Source organism: Heloderma suspectum, chromosome 4 (assembly GCF_057233095.1).
Source record: "Heloderma suspectum isolate Gila_16-S chromosome 4, 16-S_ref, whole genome shotgun sequence".
NCBI lineage: Eukaryota > Metazoa > Chordata > Lepidosauria > Squamata > Helodermatidae > Heloderma > Heloderma suspectum.
The window spans coordinates 309,223,697-309,229,242 of record NC_139461.1 but is presented as its reverse complement, the minus strand read 5'-3'; positions in this window follow the sequence as shown (position 1 = coordinate 309,229,242).

Below are 5,546 nucleotides of genomic sequence, written 5' to 3'. Positions count from 1 at the left end.
GCTGCGCAGGCGCGCGCCGCCGCCTGCGCCGCTGCGGTGTGGCCGCTACCTCGTCGGGACTTATTTGGCGGGGGAGGGCTGAGGAGGCCCGTGGCGGGGCGTTCTCCGGGCGGCCTTGCGAAATAAGTCCCGCGGGGAGCCCAGCGCGCCTGCGCGGCGATGCAAGGGGCGCCCGAGCCTGTGCTCCTGCGCGTGCGCGTGCCCGAGCGCCGAGAGCCGCCTCGCTCGCGGAGCTGGCTTCGCACGCGTTAGCGCGAGCACCCGCGCGCCTCCCGGGAGCGCGCCCGAGCGATGAAAGCTCCTAGTTCTGCTCTGAGGCTGCTGCTGGCAAACCCCGCCTTATATAAACAGCTAGTAAGGAATGTGTTAACATTCTCTTTTTTATTGTGCATTTCAGGGGTGGTGGGGTGGTTTTCCCTTGCATCTCAAGAGTAGGGAACCTGTTAAAATGTGGTAACTTTAAAAAAAAAACCCTCCATGTCTTGCTTAACACCAGCCTAAACAGGAAAGTGTTGCAACATTTCCAGATAAACAGGATCTTAAAGACTTAAACATTTTATAATGGCATTATTTTTATTTTATTTGTTAAAAACATATGTATCTTGTCTTCTGCATCAATAGGCGCTCAAGGTGACTCACAGATCGTTAAAAAAACAAATAAAAATTTCAGATGAAATCAACGCATAATGGATTGTATTTGCCAGAAGCGCCTTAAACATACCTTAAACTGAACACCAACAAATGTGTATTCACTGAATAAATACTTTCTTGGATGATTTCAGAGCCTCAAACCAGACAAGTCTTCAGATCTTGATGCTGCAGTTAACAAACCACCACCGTCTTTCAGTCACCCAATTGCATCTTCTGGTGAAAGGAGGTCCCTGTCATCATACATTGTGCTGTAAAATGACTGTGCATTTATGCTCTTAGGCTGTGAGAAGGATCAAGTATGAGAAACAAAACTTAGGGAGCAATCTTATTGAGATCGACGGTTGCCTCTCACCCCAGGGTGCCTATCCAATGCAGCTGCCCTGCATTTACGGCTAGACAGCCAATTTCAGCTGCCTAGCCGCGGGAAGTCAGAGCAGACGCGGGGACACACCGGACAATGCATAGGAAGCGTCGGAAAGTCACGTCCGTCGGCCCCAGTCCGCCCCCAGGAACGCCCCATTTTCGTAGCTCCATGCTCCTCTTATGAGCATGGGGCCAATCCATGCTGCCTACGGGGTAGCACGGGAGGGGGTGGAGGTCGATTCTCAGGGACCCAACCTCGGATTGCGGGCTCCAAGGTTGGTTCCCCTGGAACCCACCTATCCTATGGCCATCTAGCAGCCACAGGATTGCGCCCCTAATCTTATGTGAAACAGAATTTCACAAATAATGTAGAGGCCTATGCAAAACTTGTGCTGATGAAGCCATGCTAACAAGAATCAGTGGCATTCACTTCATGGCAAAGTAAATCTCTAATTTGTTAAAAGTTGAAATTAAGGAAGTGAGACATTGGATGTGTGATTCATTGTGTAAATGTGATAATTCCAGATGTGTGTCCCCCATAATATGGAATACTTTGTTGTTGTTCGTTGGAGTTCTGTTGTTGCTTGCTATCCAATGTGGCCTTGTTGACTGTATTCTGAACGAAGGACTTGCAGTGATATTGATGACATCTGCATCTATAGCAAGATCTGGGATCTTAAATACCCACAGCAAATATGATCTAGGAGACTGGCCACATTCCTAAAGAACAAGTTACTGGCCCCCAATTGAAATACTTAGGGTGTGTGAGGTGGAGGGCCTGTATGAAACCTCCAAACCAAAGTGGATGCTTTTGGGGAAATGCCAAGACCTCTAACAGAGCAACAAGACTGGAGATTGCTAAGGCTTGCTGGTTATTGATTACATTTTCATAGAAGCATAGAATAGTAGGGTTGGAAGTGGCCTACAAGGCCACCGAGTCCAACCCCCTGCTCAGTGCAGGAATCCAAGTTAAAGCATCCCTGACAAGTGGTTGTCCAGGTTCATCTAGAATGCCTCCAGTTTGGGAGAGTCCACCACCTCTCTAGGTAATCGGTTCCATTGTCGTATTGCTCTAACAGGACGTTCTTCCCGATGTTCAGCTGGAATCTGGCATCCTGTAACTTGAGCCCATTATTCCGAGTCCTGCACTCCGGGATGATCAAGAGGAGATCGTGGCCTTCCCCTCTCTGACAACCTTTCAAGTACTTGAAGAGCACTACCATATCTCCTCTCACTCTTTAGTTCTCAATGCTAAACATGCCCAGTTCTTTCAGTCTCTCCTCATAGGGCTTTGTTTCCAATCCCTTGATCATCTTCATTGCCCTCCTCCGAACTTTCCCCAGTTTGTCTGCATCTTTCTTAAAGCGTAGTGTCCACAACTGGAGACAGTACTCCAGATGAGGCCTAACCAGTGCTGAGTAGAGGGGAACTAGTACTTCCCAGGATTTGGAAGCTATACTTCTGTTAATGCAGCCCAAAAATAGCTTTTGCCTTTTCTGCAGCCACATCACATTGTTGGCTCATATTCAGCTTGTGATCTACAACAATTCCAAGATCCTTCTCGCTTGTAGTATTGTTGAGCCAAGTATCCCCTATCTTGTGACTGCATTTGGTTTCTTTTTCCTAGGTGCAGAACCTGGCATTTATCCCTATTAAATTTCTGTTGTTTTCTGCCCAGTGCTCCTGCCTATCAAGATCATTTTGAATTTTGTTTCTGTCTTCCAGGGTATTAGCTATCCAGCCCAATTTTGTGCCATCCGCAAATTTTATCAGCATTCCCCTGCATCTCCTCATTCAAGTCATTAATAAAAATGTTGAAGAGCACTGGGCCCAGGACTGAGCCCTGTAGTACCCCGCTCGTTACCTCTCCCCAGTTTGAGAAGATCCCATTGATAAGCACTCTTTGAGACCGATCCTGTAGCCAACTGTGGATCCACCTGATCACTGTTTCATCTAGCCCACTTTGAGCTAGTTTGCTCATCAGGATACCATGGGGCACTTTGTCAAAAGCTTTGCTGAAGTCAAGGTATATGATGTCCACAGCATTCCCACAGTCCACAAACGAGGTTACCAGATCAAAAAATGAGATCAGATTTGTCTGGCAGGATTTGTTTTTGACAAATCCATGTTGGCTTCGAGTCATCACTGCATTGTTTTCAAGGTGCTTACAGGTGGATTGCTTTATCATCTGCTCCAGAATTTTCACAGGGAATGATGTCAGACTGACTGGTCTGTAGTTGCCAGGTTCCTCCTTTTTACCCTTTTTGAAGATAGGGACAACATTAGCCCTCTTCCAGTCATCTGGCACTTCACCCGTCCTCCATGATTTCTCAGAGATAATAGACCGTGGTTCTGAGAGTTCTTCTGCCAATTCCTTTATTACTTTAGGCTGCAGTTCATCTGGCCCTGGAGTTCTGAACTCATTCAAAGAAATTAGGTGTTCCTTGACCATATGCCTATCAATCTTGAGCTGCAATCCTGCCTCTTCAGCCTGTACTTCGCTTTTGCCAGGGGGGTCATAGACCCTCTTTTGGGAGAAGACTGGACCAAAGTAGGAATTGAGTACTTCTGCCTTTTCTTTGTCATCTGTTATCATTTTGCTATCCTTATTTAATACTTGAACCACCATTTCTTTCCTCTGTCTTTTATTATGCACGTATCTGAGCTTTTAGCATCCCTCGCTGACCTCAGCTCGTTCTCAGCTTTAGCCTTCCTGATGCCATCCCTGCAATTCTGTGCTACCTGCCTGTACGCTTCCTTTGTAGCTTGGCCTTCCTTCCACTTCCTGTATGTGCCCTTTTTTTTCATGTCATCTCTAAGCTGTTTGTGAAGCCACATTGGCTTCTTCTGTTGTCTTCCACCTTTTCTTCTTGTTGGAATTGTTTGTAACCGTGCGTTGAGAATTTCCTTTTTTAAAAGCTCCCACCCATCTTGGACTCCTTTTCTCGTTAGAGTCGCTTGCCATGGGATTTGCAGAAAAAGATTTGCAGGAATTTGCCATGGGCCCTTACTGATAATTGTTCTGAGTTGATTAGAATTGGCTTTCCTAAAATCCAGGGTACGCGTTTGGCTACACTTGGCCTTTGCTTCCTTTAGAACCAAGAACTCAAGTATAACATGGTTGCTTTCCCCCAGAGTTCCCATAACTGCTACTTGATCCACTAAGTCATCTCTTTTGGTTAGGATCAAGTCAAAGATAGCCGATCCTCTAGTTCCTTCCTCTACTTTCTGTAGGAGGAAGTTATCCGCCACACAAGTCAGGAATTTCCTGGAGGGGCCATGTTTTGCAGAACTTGTCTCCCCACAAATATCGGGGAAATTGAAGTCCCCCATTACTACTGCATCATGCTTCCTTGAAACACTGGCTATTTGCTTTTCAAAAGTTTTGTCCTCGTCTTCTCCTTGACTGAGTGACTGGTAGTAGACTCTGACCACCACATTCCCTTTATTCTTTGCTCCATTTATTTTAACCCAGATGCTCTTGATGGGCTACCAAGCTCATCCTCCTGTATTTCTGTGCAGAGATATGTATTTTTAACATATAGTGCAACTCCACCTCCCTTTCTGTTCCTCCTGTTCTTTTTGAACAAGTTATATCCTTCAATTGCTGTATTCCAGTCATGGGAGATATCCCACCAAGTTTCAGTTACACCTATCAAGTCATATTTCCCCTCCAGTATTAAGAGTTCAAGTTTATACTACCCAATAGCTGAAGTTCTCTGTTACAGTCAGTCTCACCCAATTTCATGTTTTCCATGGGATATTTTAAGATGAGACTATCCTGGTTTGAGTAATCTGGACATCAGCATGCAGAAAGGGGTGGTTTAAAACTTAAATAACAGTAGAATTAAAAACCAGCACATTAAAACAAGCCAATAAAACTAAGGTAGGAATTAAAAGCAAGGTGGAATAAAAAGGTCTTGCCTGCCCGCCTAAAAATAATCAATGAAGTGTGTAATAACATCCGTTTTTCCTCCAGATAGAAGTCTCTAAAGTAGGCCTTGGGGCATGTTATCCCAATAACTGGATACAGTCCCAGAGCAGCAGTACCCAACATTTGGAAAATTGGCTTTGGAAATAAAATGTGCCATGGGAGTACTTTGTTGTTCATTATTTGGGGGGGGGGGGGATTGCACGGCATGACAACCCATTATGGGTAACAAGCCATGGTGGGTGGTTGTGTCATGCGAATCTGGATTGCTTCCCGCAGGGTGGCTTATTTTTGGCCAACAAGTCACCCTGACAACCCATGGCTTGTTTTGGGGGTTGTTTTACCCATGATGGGTTGGTGTGGCGTCCAAAGCCGGCAAAGCCAACCCATCAAATCGGCAATCGGGTACAGAACCGCTGGGCAAGAGTGTCAAAACCCCTGCCGCTCTTCCTGATCACACCCGCCTGAGTCTCCCTTGCCAGTGACAGCCCCTCCAGCAATGCCCAAACGGCACTTTGGAGGGGTTGTCACTAGTTCACCAACCCCTTTTTTACATTTTTTTTTGGCCCCCGACATTTGCGCAAATGGGGCCATAAATTAT